Raw genomic sequence first — 15,885 nt, 5'->3', positions numbered from 1 at the left:
CTGTTTTTGGTTTTGTTTGTTTTTTAAGAGAAAAAAACCTGAAAAAAAAATATGAATCACTCATAGGTTACGTAGCTAGATACAAAAAGGGCACACTGTCTGATCCCACACACATGAAAACCCAGAAGAAGCAACTCACAGAGGCGGAGAGGGGAGCCGTGGCTGCAGGGACTGGGCTGAGGGAATGAACAGTATCTGACGAGTGGCACGGGAGTCTCTGGGAGGGAAATACTGTAGAAGGACAAGGCTGTGAAACACTCTGTACCTAATGACACCTGGAAGTACAATGTAAAAGGATCAGAGTAAAATTCCATGAAAACTCAATTTGTCCTTTATTTATAGACCAGAATATATTAAGCAATGAAATAGGTGCATGAACAACGCAAAAATTAGAAACACTGGAAGGACAGGGGAGGGGAAGCCATCCTTTGGGGATTCAGCGAGCAGGAACTGCTGCTCCGGGGCCGAGGCCGGTTGCTCCACTGAGAGAGGTGGTTGCTGGAGCCTGCTCGGGCTCCTGGCTTTCCAAAGCTGCAGGTGACTCTTCTAGCTCCTGACAGAGAGTCAGAGCTGTGAGTATATCCTCCGCTGGCTCTGACATGGCATGTGGCCTAAGGGGCTCTTCAGGGACCTCCATAGCTAGGACTGGAGCCTGCTTTGGCTCTGGGGCTGCCAAGGGCACAGGTGGCTCTTGGAGCTTCTGACAGGGACTTAGAGCTGTGAGTCTGTCCTGCGCCGACTCCGACAGGGCAGGTGGCATCAGGGGCCCTTCAGGGACCTCTCTAGCTAGTGCTGGGGCCTGCTCTGGCTCCTGGCTTTCCAAAGGCGCAGGTGACTCTTGCACATCCTCACGGTGGATCAGAGCTCTGACCACCAGCTGCACTGGGCCCGACACGGCAGGTGACGTCCCTGCTCTTTTGAGTTGCTGAGCTCCAGCAGCAGTGATGGGGTTTTCCAGCTCAGGCTCTGAAGCTGCAGCAGGCAGCACAGTGGGAGCTGGGACTAGCTTTCGGCACGGTTCCGGATCTCGCTCTGGGGCCGCTGCTGTGGCTCCAAGAAGAGAAAGTGTGGTCATGATGATTGTCTTTCCATGTCCCTTCCAAATGAAGGCAACTTTGCCCACCACTCAATATTGTCTGAGTCTAAGAACCCGTCCCTGGGTGGTCTCCCCATATTGTAGCCCATGGGGACAGTGATCTGAGACCACTCCTTGCTCCCAGCCACACTGCAGTCTGCGGAGGCTTGCTCTGTGTGGCCCATTCTCTCCCCTCCACAGGCCTCCATCAGTCACCCCCAGTCCTCCTCACCCCCAGCCTCTGGCCCAGCGGGCTCGAGATGTCGCAGCCGAGAGAGGAGGAGCCAGGCACGTTGCTCCAGGTCTGAGCCTGGCACATTGAGCCTTGCGTACGCCAGTAGTGTCTTTAGGCAGGGAAATTCTGGGGGCTGGAAGAAATCTTCAGGGTAGTGGCCCAGCCAGGTGCCCAGGATGGAGGAGATGGCCCTGGGGACAGACAGGTGGGCAGAGGAGTCAGAGGACGGGGCACCTCCCACACGGATGCCCCAGGGAACCCCTGTGGGAACCTGGGCCCCTGGGACCCCGGCTCCTGGCTGTCAGAGCCCATTCCTACTCCATGTCCACCTGTGATGTGGCAGTCCTGCCTGAGGCAGACCTGGTCACTGAGGAGGGGCTGGCCCAAAGCCTCTGTGAGTGGGAGCCCTTGACCCCTGGTGTGACCATTTCTGTCCTCGTCGTGGAAACTGGACGCCCTGCTCAGTCTCCCGGCCCACTTGCCGCGTGACTTCCACTGCACGTGGGCAGGGAGGGGTGGCGTGTCTGGCGTGGTCATTGCCCTCAGTGCACACTAGTGCTCTGTGTCTATCCAACCAAGGAGGGAGCAAAGGGACTCTGTCCCATCCCTGGCCTTCCCAGGACCCTCCCGATACCTCCCACTTCCCCTCCTGTGCCTACGTGCTGCCTCGTTCAGTAGGTGCCAGGAGAGGGTGTCCTTCCGTGGACACCAATCTCCCACTGGGTGGGGGACGTCCAGTCCCCGAGCCCTCCCTGGGTCTCCTCTGAGTACCTGCTGAGCACCCAGTGTCGACGTTCCACCAGATGTGTGGAAGCCATGCCCTTTGTTCTGGGTCCCAGGATTGGGGTAGAGACAGGGCTGGGAGGCGGCGGTGATGGGGAATGACACTGTTAGGGGCTGAGGCTGCCCTCCAGGCCCTCTGCTCTCCCACAGTGCCCACACCCCACCCAGGGCTCTCCAGGACCCCTTTCCTCTTCTGCAGAAGAAGCCCTGAGACCTGGACCCTCCAACAGGAATTGCAGATGTGTGGGATGAGGGTCCAGCAGCCCCCAGATCACAGTCCCGTCGCTGCCCTCTCAAAGAAGGAAGGGCCCTGTGCATTAGCCAAAGCTCACTCACATGCCCCGCTGCTCCTGGGCTCCGCCGATCTCGTCCCAGGAAGAGAGGACGCATCCGTAGCTAGAGGAGGCCGGAGGGGTGGTGGGGGGATCGCATGAAATGTCCTGTGAACCCTCCCTCTCATCATATCTAGTGTCACTGTCTGACTGCCGACTAGAATGGAGCCCTGGGGTGCTCCCGGGTGCTGTCTGCTGTGTGCGTGGGATCACAGTCAGCGCCCAGGGAAGCGTCTGCAGGTCTGCACCTAGAAGGGCATCCATCCTTTATGCTCGATGAATGGCAGGGCCCCCACCAGCCCCATCCCAGAGAGCTGAGTGGGCCTGGGGCCCCCTGCTCATCCCCGGGCATGCCTGCTCTGGTCTCACCCAGGACACAGAGCCCAGATGGAGTGTCAGATGTCCTTTTCCAAGGGGAAAAGAGCCCAGCTCAAGACCGTGGTGACGGTGAGGGCTGAGGCAGAGGCTTCTTCATGGGGAGCGGGACGATGGTCCACGAGCACGACCACAGCCCCTGTAGCGGACCTTTCCACAGGGCCAGGCACCCAGGTGTCCTTAGCCTACAGGACCCCACTGAGTCCCTGTAATAACTCTGCCCCAGTCCGAGGAGCCAACTGAGGCTCCGGGAAGTTGGGTGGCATTCCCCAGACTCCCAAGCACGAGGTGGGCAAATCCCACTGGGCTGTGGAGGGGCAGGGTGCTCACCTTGTCAACAGCTGGTCCAGCACCTCCTGGGTGGTAGCAAAAGCTCTGTATGTGGCCAGGAACGTGGAGACGTAGCTGAGGTCTCTGGCTAGGAAGGCGGGCAGCAGGTGTTCTACTCGCTTCTTCAGCAGCTCTGCCCGTTGGGGCCACACCACGCAGGTCCCATTGCTCTTCCCGGTTGAGGCCTTTCTAGCCTGAGGTGGGACAGGGGAGACATGCGGTCTTCACTGCAGTCACCAGGAGGGTTGGGGGTTGGAGCCCAGAGCAAACCCCCAGGCTCTCGGTGACGTAGGCAAAGAGGTGGGACAGGAGGGCCCACAGTAGACAAAAGGAGCAAGGTGCCTGGCTGGTTCCGTGGGTTCGGGGTCCGCCTCTTGGTTTCGGCTGAGGTCATGATGCGCGCGTCCTGAGATCGAGTCCATCCTCAGGCTTCGCACTTAGGGCGGGGTCTGCTTGAGGATCCTGTCTCTGCCTCTGTGTCTCCCACCCCCGTCTCTGTCTCTGTCTCTATCTCTGTCTGTGTCTCAAAAAAATACCTCATGCAATCCTTTTAGGGAAAAGGGAGAATGGCAACAATAGGAGGATGTGAGGTGGGGGGTGTGTGAATGGACGTTGGTATCTCAGGTCAGATCGTTAGCTGAGTATTGACAGCCTCTCCCTGCACTAAGGGCATCGTCCCTGTGATTTCTGACGATGTATCCCACGCTTGAGAACACAGAGACTGTTTCATGGGTGGGGGTGCTCAGCATTTTAGGGTACGTAGGATGTTCCGTGCAGCACTGTGAGGTGGCAACAGAAGGGAATCACATGAACGTCCTGCATCTGTGAAGGGCTCAATGGCTGCGGTAACTGATGGGCCTTCTGGAATGTTGTGCAGCACAAGGAGGCGCCTGCTCCGGACCCTGGAGGGGCCCCAGGGATGTGCTCCTTTACAACCAAAGGGCAGAGCAATAGGCATAGTACCGTGAGCCCCATGCCCCTTTGGGGAAAAGTCTCCCAACTCACCAGGATCTCGAGCAAGGGATGAGAGGTGGTTTAAGGTCGCTTTTCTGATATTCGTACAGATATGTGGATAGGGACTGTGCATCGGGCCAAGGCCGTGGCAGGGCCCTGAGGGCTGGTTTGGGGAGGGGATGGGGATCCGGGTTCACATGGGAGCAGGAGTCTAGGACGGAGCCCCGAGGAGCCCAGAGGCTGGTTTCTGGGATCTGGGTCCCTTTGTGCCACATCGGTGCCCTGGGTGCTGGGTCCCTCCGGCACCTCCACTCACCCTGAGCCAGCGCTGGACTTTGTTGGCAGTAGGGGACTCCTTCCTGTCCTTCAAGGAGGTGGGGCAGGGGATCCCATCGTTCAGCTCCTGCCCCGTCTCCTGTGTGGAGCTCTGTAAAGACAGTGCCCGGCAGCCAGGCGGGAGGCCTCAGAGGTCTGTCTGGCTGCCTTGGCTGGTCCTCAGCCCCAGGGGACTCCCTTCCAGACACACCACACCCCAGGATGCACGCAGCTCCACCATGGAGAGAAAAGTGACACAGCTCGAGGGCCTTGGATTCACTCTGGCCCTGGTGAGAGGCACCTCGGGAATCCTCTTTCCACCCTGCCCCCCCCCACCCCCCCGTGGCATCGGTGTGAACATGAAGGCATCACCAGGGTATCCACTGCCCTGCAACCTCCTCCAGCCCAGGGCGGGACCTCCCCCACATACCCCTCTTTCCCTGAAACTGGGGGAATGGGGCTGCCCAGGGATGGCTCGGAGAGGTGGCCTGGCCTGGCCTAGGTCGCTCGGTATTACCTTCCGGCACCTCCTGGCAAAGGCCCTGAGGTGTCGGGGGCGCGGGTTGAGCCAGTGTCTGCAGCATGTGAAACGTCCCTCACCCCGGGGATTCTGGAAGCCAGAGCCCCGGAAAATGGGCACGCAGCAAGAGAACATCTTTCACTATCGAATGTCTCCGGCCAAGTGAGCCTGATACGGGACCGCACTAGAATGTGGGTGCCTGGTGACCGGGGTTCCGAGTTCCGTTGGGGTCGGTTATCAGGGAAGTGACTTCACTTCCTGGGATCCCCTCCCTGAGTCCACACCTGGACTAGCACCTGCACAGACAGTGCTCTGGGCTGCCGACTGCTCATCCCCTTTCTGCATGCCATGCCAAATGTGTACCCAGTGACACCAACACAACCCTCTCCACAGGCCCCAGGGAAGGTCTGGGTGCAGCCAGGGCCCCAGCTTGGAAACACCCCTGGGCTCTGATGCAACTCTCCATCTTCCCTGTTTTGGACCCCGGAGAAGCCGTTGTGCCTGTCAGGGATGGTCTGTGTCTTGCCTGTGCGATAGGGATTATTCCAGCGTGTACTTCTTGCAGAAGTCCACAGGCATAGGTGGGATACCATCTAAGAAATTGGGGGAGTGGTGTCGCACGTAGGGAATACCTGCCACCACATTTTCTTCCTTTCTCACCTTCTCTGAGTCTGTAGCTCCTCCGATCCCACCCACAGTCCCTAGTGTTGTGTGTGTGTCTGTGCACATGTGTGTGCCCCAGTACTCCTATTGTGCAGGCCCAGTCCCACCTAGGGGTGGATGGGAAATAGCTTTCCCAGGTCTTAGGCTTTCTAATTTCCAAGGCAAACCCTGCAGAAGCTATTGGAGCCTTGGCTTAGAGGGGCTGAGCCCACCCTTACCCCTAGACGCTGCCAGTCGTGTGTCACGAGCCATCCCTCCTTTCCTCTGGGTGTCATGTGGACAGGGGTGCCGTCAGTGGGTTGCCCTGGCCTGGGCTCCTCCTCAGACAGGTACGTGCTGGGATGCCTCCTGCCTGGGATGTCGATGCTTCTTCCCACCCCCATACCATCTCCAGGTCTACAGCCAGTTCCAGAACACCACCTCTTCCCGAGCTCCCAGTGAGTAGCTAGGTTCAGCCATGGCCCCACCTTTGAGGACACTCGGAGAACTGGGTTCAGGCCTGGTTCTGCCTTCTTACTAGTCTGTGATTCTGGGCAAGGCACGGGCCCTCCTGGGGACTTCCCCTTCTCTCCCTAGTGGCTCCCTGTGATCCCCATCTCAAGCGTACACTCCTTGTGTAAACCCTCCCGTTAAGTGTAGTCTGTACTTAGTGGTTTACTTCCATCACACAAAAGATGGCAGCTTGATCGAAAGCCCCTTCTGAGATTTGGTTCTAGTAGCTCAGTGCCTATCTGTGAATCACTCTGACTCCTGTCCTCGCTCAGATGCCCAGAAGGAACAAGCCCATCCGTGGAACCATGACATAGACACATGCGTGTGACCTGGCCCTGAGGGACAACAGACAGAGGAGAACTCAGGCCTTCGATGGGGACTGAATCCTACCAACACCACTGAGTGAGCTGAGGTTTTAAGTGAAGTAGATCATGTTTTGTAATTGACAACAGCCCCAACCTCCTGAGAGGCTCTGGCAGGAGCACCCAGCTGAGCACTTCTTTCTTCCTGGTTCCCTTAGACTGTGAGACAATAAGGGTTTCTAGGTTAAGGCACTGAGTGTGGGGCAAATGGGGTCTCACAGCAGGAGGAGCAGGGCACTGTGACTGTTCAGCTGCCCTGGCCCTGCCCCTCTGACACCCCACCCCCATTCTCCTCCTCAGCTTCCTCCAGCCACCCTTGCCTCCTGTCTAACCTCCACTCAGGCAACGTCAAGCTCTGCCTCCAACAGTCTTCTGCACCACGGTGCCCTCTGCCGGGCTACGTAGACTGGGATTGGTGCAGGGCTGGCTCCTCCTTCTCCTCTGCAGGAAATCTCACTGTGGCCTCAGCACAGCCTTTTCGGACCCCTCACCTGGCGGGAGTTCAGGACCCAGTTGTCGCACTTTGCTCTTTTTCTATGGAACAATTGCTCTTTTCATTCACGTTTTTCTTTCATGTTTTGTCCATCTTCCCCTCTAGACCCTGAGCTCCTCGAGGGAGGACCTGGTTGGCTTAGCGGCATTGGCACTGAGTCCTCAGGGCCCAGTGGCTGAATGAACAGGTGAGAGCATCCATCCCACCACTGACCAGCTCAATTGTTAGAGCCTAAGTGACTTTGGTCATTTGTATGTACTTTTGTTTTGTTCTTCAAGAAAACTCTGTTCCCGTTGTGGGACCCAAACTCATGTCCCTGAGATCAACAGCCATATACCCGACTGACTGAGCCAGCCAGGTGTCCCTCTGGTCATTTTTTTGTTTGTTATGTTTGAAATTTTTTATTATAAAAAGAAAAAATAAGGAACAAAGCACATTGGATTATTTTTACAAAGTCATTTTAAATTAGTAAAACAAAGCAAATCTTCCTTCTCCAGACTCTCTTGTAACTAGATGTAGTCAAGTGAGAAATTTTTTTTTCTTTTTTTTATAATAATATTTTTTATTATGTTAATCACCATACAGTGCATCCCTGGTTTTTGATGTAAAGTTCGATGATTCATTAGTTGCATATAACACCCAGTGCACCATGCAATACGTGCCCTCCTTACTACCCATCATCAGCCTATTCCATTCCCCCACCTGCCTCCCCTCTGAAGCCCTCAGTTTGTTTCTCAGAGTCCATAGCCTCTCATGCTTTATTCCCCCTTCTGATTACCCCCGCTTTCTTTATCCCTTTCTTCTCCTACCGATCTTCCTAGTTCTTATGTTCCATAGATGAGAGAAACCATATGATAATTGTCTTTCTCTGCTTGACTTATTTCACTTAGCATTATCTCCTCCAGTGCCGTCCATTTATAAATAATAATATTTTTTATTATGTTATGTTAGTCACCATACAGTACCTCCCTAGTTTTTGATGTAAAGTTCCATGATTCATTACTTGCATATAATACCCAGTGGCCCATGCAATACGTGCCCTCCTTAATACCCATCACCAGCCTATCCCATTCCCCCACCCCTCTCCCCTCTGAAACCCTCAGTTTGTTTCCCAGAGTCCATAGTCTCTCATGGTTCATTCCCCCTTCTGTTTACCCGCCTTTCTTCTTCTACCAATCTTCCTACTTCTTATGTTCCATAAATGAGTGAAACCGTATGATAATTGTCTTTCTCTGCTTGACTTATTTCACTTAAGAAGATGTGGTCTATATATACTGTGGAATATTACGCAGCCATCAGAAAGAACGATTACCCAACATTTGCAGCAACATGGACGGGACTGGAGGAGATTATGCTAAATGAAAGCAATCTCTTGATTCTTTTCCTGATGTGTCTTCAGGTAGCAGATGCTCTTCCAGTTTTTGTTTGGAGAACACTGTTCCGGGAGACCAGAGTCTAGACCGGGCTCGGTCACACACTTTCTGTGTGACCATAAACAAGTTGTGTATCTTTCTGCAGCATCTGCTTTCTCTCCTGCAAAATGAATGGACAAAACAGGTACTATGGGTTCTTCTAGCTCCAAATTTCTGAGATGATAAGAATTTATTATCTTGAATCTCCTCCCTAATTAGACATCAGATGACAGACCTTTTCAGCTGGAAATGAAGAGAGTAAGTGAATTGTATGGACGAACTACCCTTCCAGGGCCCTGGTGAAGTATTCAGCTGTAACATAGATTAAAAATTCTCTGTGCACACTGTGTTTTCTCTTCATAATGAAGGGAGCTGTGCACAAAGGAATAGGGTGGTAGGGTATTAATTTGCTTCTGCTCTGCTGGGTCAAATGACACGCAAGAGGTTAGGTGTTTGTAATCCAAACATGCACAAAGTTCAGGAATGGAAGAAGCCTAGATTTTGGTTACTTTGGACAAATTACAGGTCCATATGGACCACTTCTTAAGATGACCCAGAGGAGAATTCAACTTTTTAATGGTCCTCTTGCTCATGCCAATATCACATAAAGACCAGAGGTTGTCTCTAGAGAGCCATGATAAGTCTTGTCTCACTGATTACTCTATTGCTAAATGTTTCTCTGTGGTAAGGATAAGTAGTTAACAAAGGCATGTTGGATATTCCAGTGAACCTTCTGAAAACTGTTGTGGTTACAATGTGATTAACTTATGTAAATGAATCAATGTGGCCAATGAACCAAGCTATGAACACAAAACGTATCCAGGAGGCGGAGAATCCCAAAGCTTAGTCACACTCAGGAGAGCAATGTGTAGTATTTAAAGGTGAATTCCAGAAGAAAAATGAAAAAAAGAACCCTGAGAATGATGTCTTTAATTCAAAAAGGCTCAACATGAAATGACAGACAGTTGAAAGATGGTTCTAGAATTTGTACATGTTGCTTTCACATAGATTCCTGGAGCAAAAGTAAAAAATCCTTGCGTTTACGGGAAGCTGGTCAGCCCAAGAGGCTGTCCTCAAGCTTCCACTGTGTACATGGTACCCATCCTATCTGCAGTCAGCAAATGTCACCAACCCCTTTCTTGTGCCAGTTATTATGTCCCAGGGGCAGATGAATTTTACTCTGCTATGTAGAATAATAGATCAGAGGGGTGAGTGAGTTAGCCTGAGACTTAAAATCTACGTGATTGTTGGAAACAATTATAGAGGGGAAGGTCAGAAAGAGAGATTTCGTGTGAAAAGGATAAGTTAGATTTGGCTTGTTTCATAATAATCATACGTCTTGAGTATAGAGCATCAAATTTTTTCTATTAAGAGATCATTAGTTTCCTTCTTAGCCCTCACTCACTAGGAATATCAAAATCAGGGTCATTGTGGCACTTTTATATGAATTACAATTGGTTATGATATGGTTGCAATTACTGATTTTTGGGAAATAATGTTGCTTTACTACCATTAGGTGAAAAATCGGAACGGGGATCCACATCTGTAGGTGTGTGATGTGAATAGTTCTCCTGGGGTTGGGCAGTGCACACCTGTATGATCATGTACAGAGCCCTGTCAGAGGAGATAGTGATTTAAAAAGAAATGGCTTACCTACTTCCCCAGAGCTTTATCTTTGAAATGACTACCGGAGATATAGGTACTGCTAAGCGATCAAGGGAAGAGGGAAAGGTCTGGAAATGGGACTTTATGAGATGCCCAAGCAAAGAGAGAAAGTCAGGGAAGGGGAATAAAGAGGAAGAGACTGTGAAGTTTTAGGAGAATTAGTTTTGGGCAGTATCATGAGTGTCCTCAGGATTCATAATCATTAAGATGGAAAGCATTACCTTCTGTTTTGCTTTTTAGAAGAGTTTGTGTGGGATTGGAATTGATTCTTTAAGTGTTTAGTGTAATGCACTGTGAAGGCATCTGGGTCTGCGTTTTTCTTGCTGGGATATACTTTAAAAATATATTATTAGTAGTATTTTTTAGGAGGCTTGTTTTATTTTATGAAGTCAACACAAAGGAGCAAAGTCAACACAGAAGAACAACCAACAAAAAGTAGCAGGAAAGAGACCCAGTTAAGAGCAGATTCCCGAGTCCAGCAGTTCTTTCAGTCATGGTTAACCTGGGGCCCAGCGTGGGGGTCCATCTGTCCAGTCTGTCTGTCCATCCTAGATGCATCTGGTAACACAGAAAACCTGCAGATGTCAAAGACCCCGTTATTTTGTAAAGAAAGTACACCTCAAAATATTCTAATTGCATGTGTGAACCACGAACTGTCTCATCTACCCGTGCCAGCCCCAAGGGTCCTGGGAGGGTGGTGGGGACTGTCCCTGCCTGTCCCAGCATCTTGCTGTGGAGTGACAAGCTGAGCTGGGGATGGGGAGACACTGCCAAACCAGGTTTTTTTGTCTGAGGTTTTGTTCAGGTGTGACTTCTGTCTTTTAGGAGTTTTGAGGCCACCTCAGTTGTGTGTTTTCAGTGCTGAGGTGAAGTCCAGCGGCCGGACCCTCTACCCACCGAGACAACGTGCTCCGAGTGTCGGTGGGAGGTGGTGTCTCCTTTTGGCACCACGGAGTTGAATATTAAAGTAAGAAAAGCTGTCGCAGTCGCTGGTTTTGGACACCTTTCTCCCTGCCGGCTGCCACACGCAGGGTGATGATGATGTTGTCGCCGCCGTCTTCCGTCTGGACCTTCTTCAGCTCCTGCTGTTCTGTCTTGTCGCCGTTCTGGCGCTTTGTGGGCAGGGAGGTCGACAACGATGCACGTGTTGCCATCGTGTCCAGAGGACTCGCCACATTGTTCACCTGGTTACGGCCAGCGGCAGGGATTGGCATCAGGTGAGTCCCGTTTCGTGGGACAGTTTTTGTTGGTTGCTGGTGCTGACCTAGAGGTGCCTGCTGCACTGTGGTGACCGTGTGGACAGGGGTGGTCTGTGGCTCCTGAATGATCCAGCTGGCAGCGCCCGCTGTGGCATGGTTAATGGCAGGAATAGGTTCCACTTTCACTTTTACTTCTTTGTGATCTCTATTGTCTTGCGACTCTGCCTTAGGAGGGGCCAGCACGGCCGCCTGAGTGACCAGAGCCTGGATGGCAACAGTGTACGTGCTTCCTGGGGCCAGGCCTGCCATACTGGTGACAGACACTGCGGGGATCTGTTGGGCGACGTGCGCCGTCTGCACTACAGGCTGCTGGGAGGTTGAGGTGGTCACGGGAGCAGCGACCGTGTAGGTGATGGGATCGATCGATCGTTGGTGGCAGCTGCCACTGCCCGGCCATTAAAACAGGCTGACGAGACAGAGGGGAGCCTGGTGCACCCTGGGCAAACCGTGCCTCCTGGATGATGGCCAGTTTAGGCTGTGAGGCACTGGGCTCAGGCTCCAGGGGGGCCAGTGAAACTTCCCTTGACAGGCTCTTGGGGGTCTGGGCACCACTGGCGAGTGCAGACAGCACTCCAGCATGATTGGGAGAGGCTGGGCCACTTCTGGAGAAGAGGGGTCCCAGAGGGTTTCTAAAGCAAGGCATGCCCATGGACCATCTTTTCCTAAAAGCCTGCTCTATGAATTTGCTTTCAGAGGCAGGATCTATCCTCCAGAATGAGCCCTTTTGCCTGGTTCTTCCTGGGAACGTGTTACTATGATGAAATAAGGATTCAGAGAGAGATTGTGGTGAATTGGATTCGGCCAGCTCTTGTCTGCTGTCTTGTAGTATGGATAATTTTTAGCGATGTGAGTATAAATTCCATTTAGGGTAAGTTGCTTCTCAGGAGCCATTGTAGTTTTCTGTCCTATGAATTCTGCATAGGAATAAGGTGCTTTGAATCCTTCTTGGGGCTGTCTCCACCAGAAGCTTCCTTTTCATTTTCTGGCTGCCAGTTGTCGGCCATTCACTTGAGGTCAGCTGGTATCACCCTGCTCCCCGGGGGCTGGATGGGCAGGAGTTGGCAGCACTGGGTTCTGGTGGGGGAAGGAAGGGGGCTGATGAGGGAAGGGGGCCATGGCGTTTGGAATGTGGATGGTCAGGGCCAAGATGTGGGCCTGCACAGGCTTCACCCGGGACCTGGGAGCCTCCTACTTCTCCGTCTTCTCACCGGACGGGGCAGTGAACGGGATCCTGAGATTTGTGCTCGGGAACCTGGAGGTGCACACGCGCGGCCGTTATCCGGTGGTGCCCTGCGCCTCTGGAACACGGCGTCCACCAACAGGGCAAACATCCGTTCTCACCGGGGCAGCGCAGGTAGAAGTCGCTGCTGGCATCGGGCCTGGGCTGGCCTGGAACGCTCTGGGGCGCCCAGCCATGGCCACCGCTGCCACTGCCCAGTGGGGGTGGAGGGAGGGAGGGTGTGAAGATCTCGAGGTGCTCCGCGAGATGAAGCTCAAGGGCAGGTGCTCACGTCAACCGAGGCCTGCAAGGAGTTGTGCGGGCTGGTCACCCAGCGCGTCTTCCTCAGGTACTCCAACACCTCCCGGCCCTCCAGGCGCGCCGTGGCCCAGCGGCCCCATGGGGACCCGCCACCTGCGCCCGGGCCGCCCCCTGGTGCCACTGCCTGTGGGAGGCCGGCCTAGCGCCCTGGGCCCATGAGAGCCAGGCCATCCCTGTCGCTGTCACCGCAGCCATGGTGCTGAGGGTCAGGTGAGGCCGCTGGCCGGGGAGCTCCAAGCCTGGGATATACTCTTTTTATTGCTCACTTGATCTTTTCCCTTGTTACAGGTCTGTTCAGATTATCTGTTTCCACTTGAGTCAGGTTTGGTAGTTTGTGTCTTCTTAGAAATATGTCCATTTCATATAGGTGACCTACTTTGCTGGCTGTTCATAACATTCCCTTATAATCCTTTTTATTTTCGTAAGGTGGGCAGTAATGCTCCCATTCCAAAATTTAATCATTTTAATGTTCTCTCTCTTCCTTCTTGGTCAGTCTAGTGAAAGGTTTGTCATTTTTGTTGATTTTTACAAAGAACCAACTTTTGGTTTTGTTTGCTCATCTCTTTTGTTTTATACTATTTCACTTATGTTTACTCTGTTATTTCCTTCCTTATGCTTGTTTTCGCCCCCTTATGCTTGTTTTAACTTTAGTTTGCTCTTTTTTTTTAAGATTATTTATTTATTTATTTGACAGACATAGACAGCCGGTGAGAGAGGGAACACAAGCAGGGGGAGTGGGAGAGGAAGAAGCAGGCTCCCAGTGAAGGAGCCTGATGTGGGACTCGATCCCGGAATGCCGGGATCAGGCCCTGAGCTGAAGACAGATGCCTAATGACTGCGCTACCAGGCGCCCCTAGTTTGCTCTTTTTACTTCACTCTTCCTGTACTGGAAAGTTAGGTTCTTGACTGGAGATTTTTTTTTAATACATCTGTAACTATATAAACACATCTGTAACTATAAACACTATAGGTGTTTGTTTACAGAAATTTGATGAGATGTACATAGACCATTTCGTAGATTCTGTTGAGTGTATTCCAAGGCATTCTGGCTGGCTACTCCCCATGAAATCATCAACATCTCCCTCTTCCTCCTTTCTTTTTCCTTCCCCTCCATATCTGAATTCCTTTTTCTCCATTCATAAATGCGAGACTGTTTTTCATGATTTGGAGCGTGTAACATCTATCATGGCTATAGTCTGCCGTATGTTTACTCTCCTGCAACGATGGAACTCCGCCAGGGCCTGGGACACTTGCTGCCTCCATATCGTTTTCTCCTCAATATCATCAAACCTCACGGTCTCTTCATCTTCACTGCAGAGGTGGATACATGTTGTATCATGTGTCGCTATCTCATTCCTTTGTATTACTGAACAGTATTCCACTTTATGGACATGCCACTTTGGTTTAACCATTTGTCAATGGATAGACTTGTTGGTTTTTTCCACTTTTTGGATCGTATGAACTATGCTGCCACGAATATGTACAAATTTTTGTGTGGACATATACTTTCCTTTTTCTTTGAGAGAGAGAGTGTGAGTCGGGGGGGAGAGGCTGAGAGAGAGGGTAAGGAAGAATCTTTTTTTTAATTATTTTTATTTTTAAATTTTATTTTATTTATTTTATAAATTAATTTATATTATATTTATAGTTTATCAATTAATGAACATATAGTGTAATATTAGTTTCAGAGGTAGAGTTTAGTGATTCATCAGTTGCATACAACACCCAGTGCTCATTCCATCAAGTACCCTCCTTAATGCCCATCGCCAGTTACCCCATCCCCCCACTGACCTCCCCTCCAGCAACCTTCGGTTTGCTTCCTATAGTTAAAAGTTTCTTTGGTTTGTCTCCCTCTCTGATTTCATGTTATTTTATTTTTCCTTTCCTTCCTCTATGATCTTCTGTTTTGTTTCTTGAATTCCACATATGAGTGAACTCATAGAATTGTCTTTCTGTGATTGACTTATTTCACTTAGCCTAATACCCTCTAGTTCCATCCACGTCATTGCAAATGGTGAAATTTCGTTTTCTTTCATGACTGAATAACATTCCATTGCATATCTATACCACATATTTTTTTAAATTTTATTTTCTGAAGATTTCATTTGTTTATTTAAAAGAGAGAGAGAACGAGTGGAGGGAGGGGCAGAGGGAGAAGGAGAAGCAGACTCCCTGCTGAGCAGGGAGCCTGATGTGGGGCTTCATCCCCGCGCCAGACCCTGGGATCATGACCTGAACCCAAGGCAGACACCTAACCGACGGAGCCACCCAAGCACCCTGTACCACATCTTTATGCATTCATTTGTTGATGGACATCTGGGCTCTCTCCATAGTTTGGCTATTGTGGACATTGCTGCTATAAACATTGGGGTGCAGGTGCTCCTTCGGATCAGTATATTTGTATCCTCTGGGTAAATACCTAGTAGTGCAATTGCTGGGTTGTAGGGTAGGTCTATTTTTAACTTTCTGACGAACCTCCATACTGTTTTCCAGAGTGGCTGTATGGGAAAGAATCTTAAGCACGCTCCACACTCAGTGCAGAGCCTGATGTGGGACTGGATCTCACAACCCTGAGGTCATGACCTGAGCCAAAATCAAGAGTCTGATGCTGAACAGACTGAGCCACCCAGGCGCTCCTAACATATGTTTTCAGCTCTCTTTTCAGTATAGGAGTGGCTCTGCTGGATTACGATAACTTGTGTCTTTAACATTTTGAAGAGCTGCCATTTTTTTTTTTTTTGCCAAAATGCCTTCCTCATTTTATCTTCCTACCAATAATTATTGAGGGTTCTAATTTCTCCACATCCTTTCTGACACTTGTCATTTTCTGTCTTTTTGATTACAGTTATCCTAGAGCATGTGAAGTGGTATCTTGTGGCTTTGCTTTGCATTTCCCTGAAGGCTACTAATGTTGAAGTTTTTCATGGGTTTACTGGCCATTTCTCTATCTTCTTTGGAACAATGTCTGTTAGAGTCCTTTGCCTATTCTTAAGTTGGGTTGTCTTTTTATTGAGTTGTAAGAGTTCTTTATCTATTTGGGGAACAAGGTAGACCATATACATTTAATGTGATTATCGATG

The 15,885-nt window shown here is 50.9% G+C and overlaps 1 pseudogene; it reads right to left on the bottom strand.

The window, feature by feature from the left end:
- Window positions 1–10,968: 10,968 nt before the first annotated feature.
- On the bottom strand, window positions 10,969–14,217 carry LOC148107613 (forkhead box protein K2 pseudogene; annotated as a pseudogene).
- Window positions 14,218–15,885: the final 1,668 nt, after the last annotated feature.

This window comes from Ursus americanus, chromosome 27, assembly GCF_024610735.1.
Source record: "Ursus americanus isolate L20-20 chromosome 27, mUrsAme1.1.p, whole genome shotgun sequence".
In the NCBI taxonomy this organism is placed as follows: Eukaryota; Metazoa; Chordata; class Mammalia; order Carnivora; family Ursidae; genus Ursus; species Ursus americanus.
This window is presented reverse-complemented; position numbering and strand designations above follow the sequence as displayed.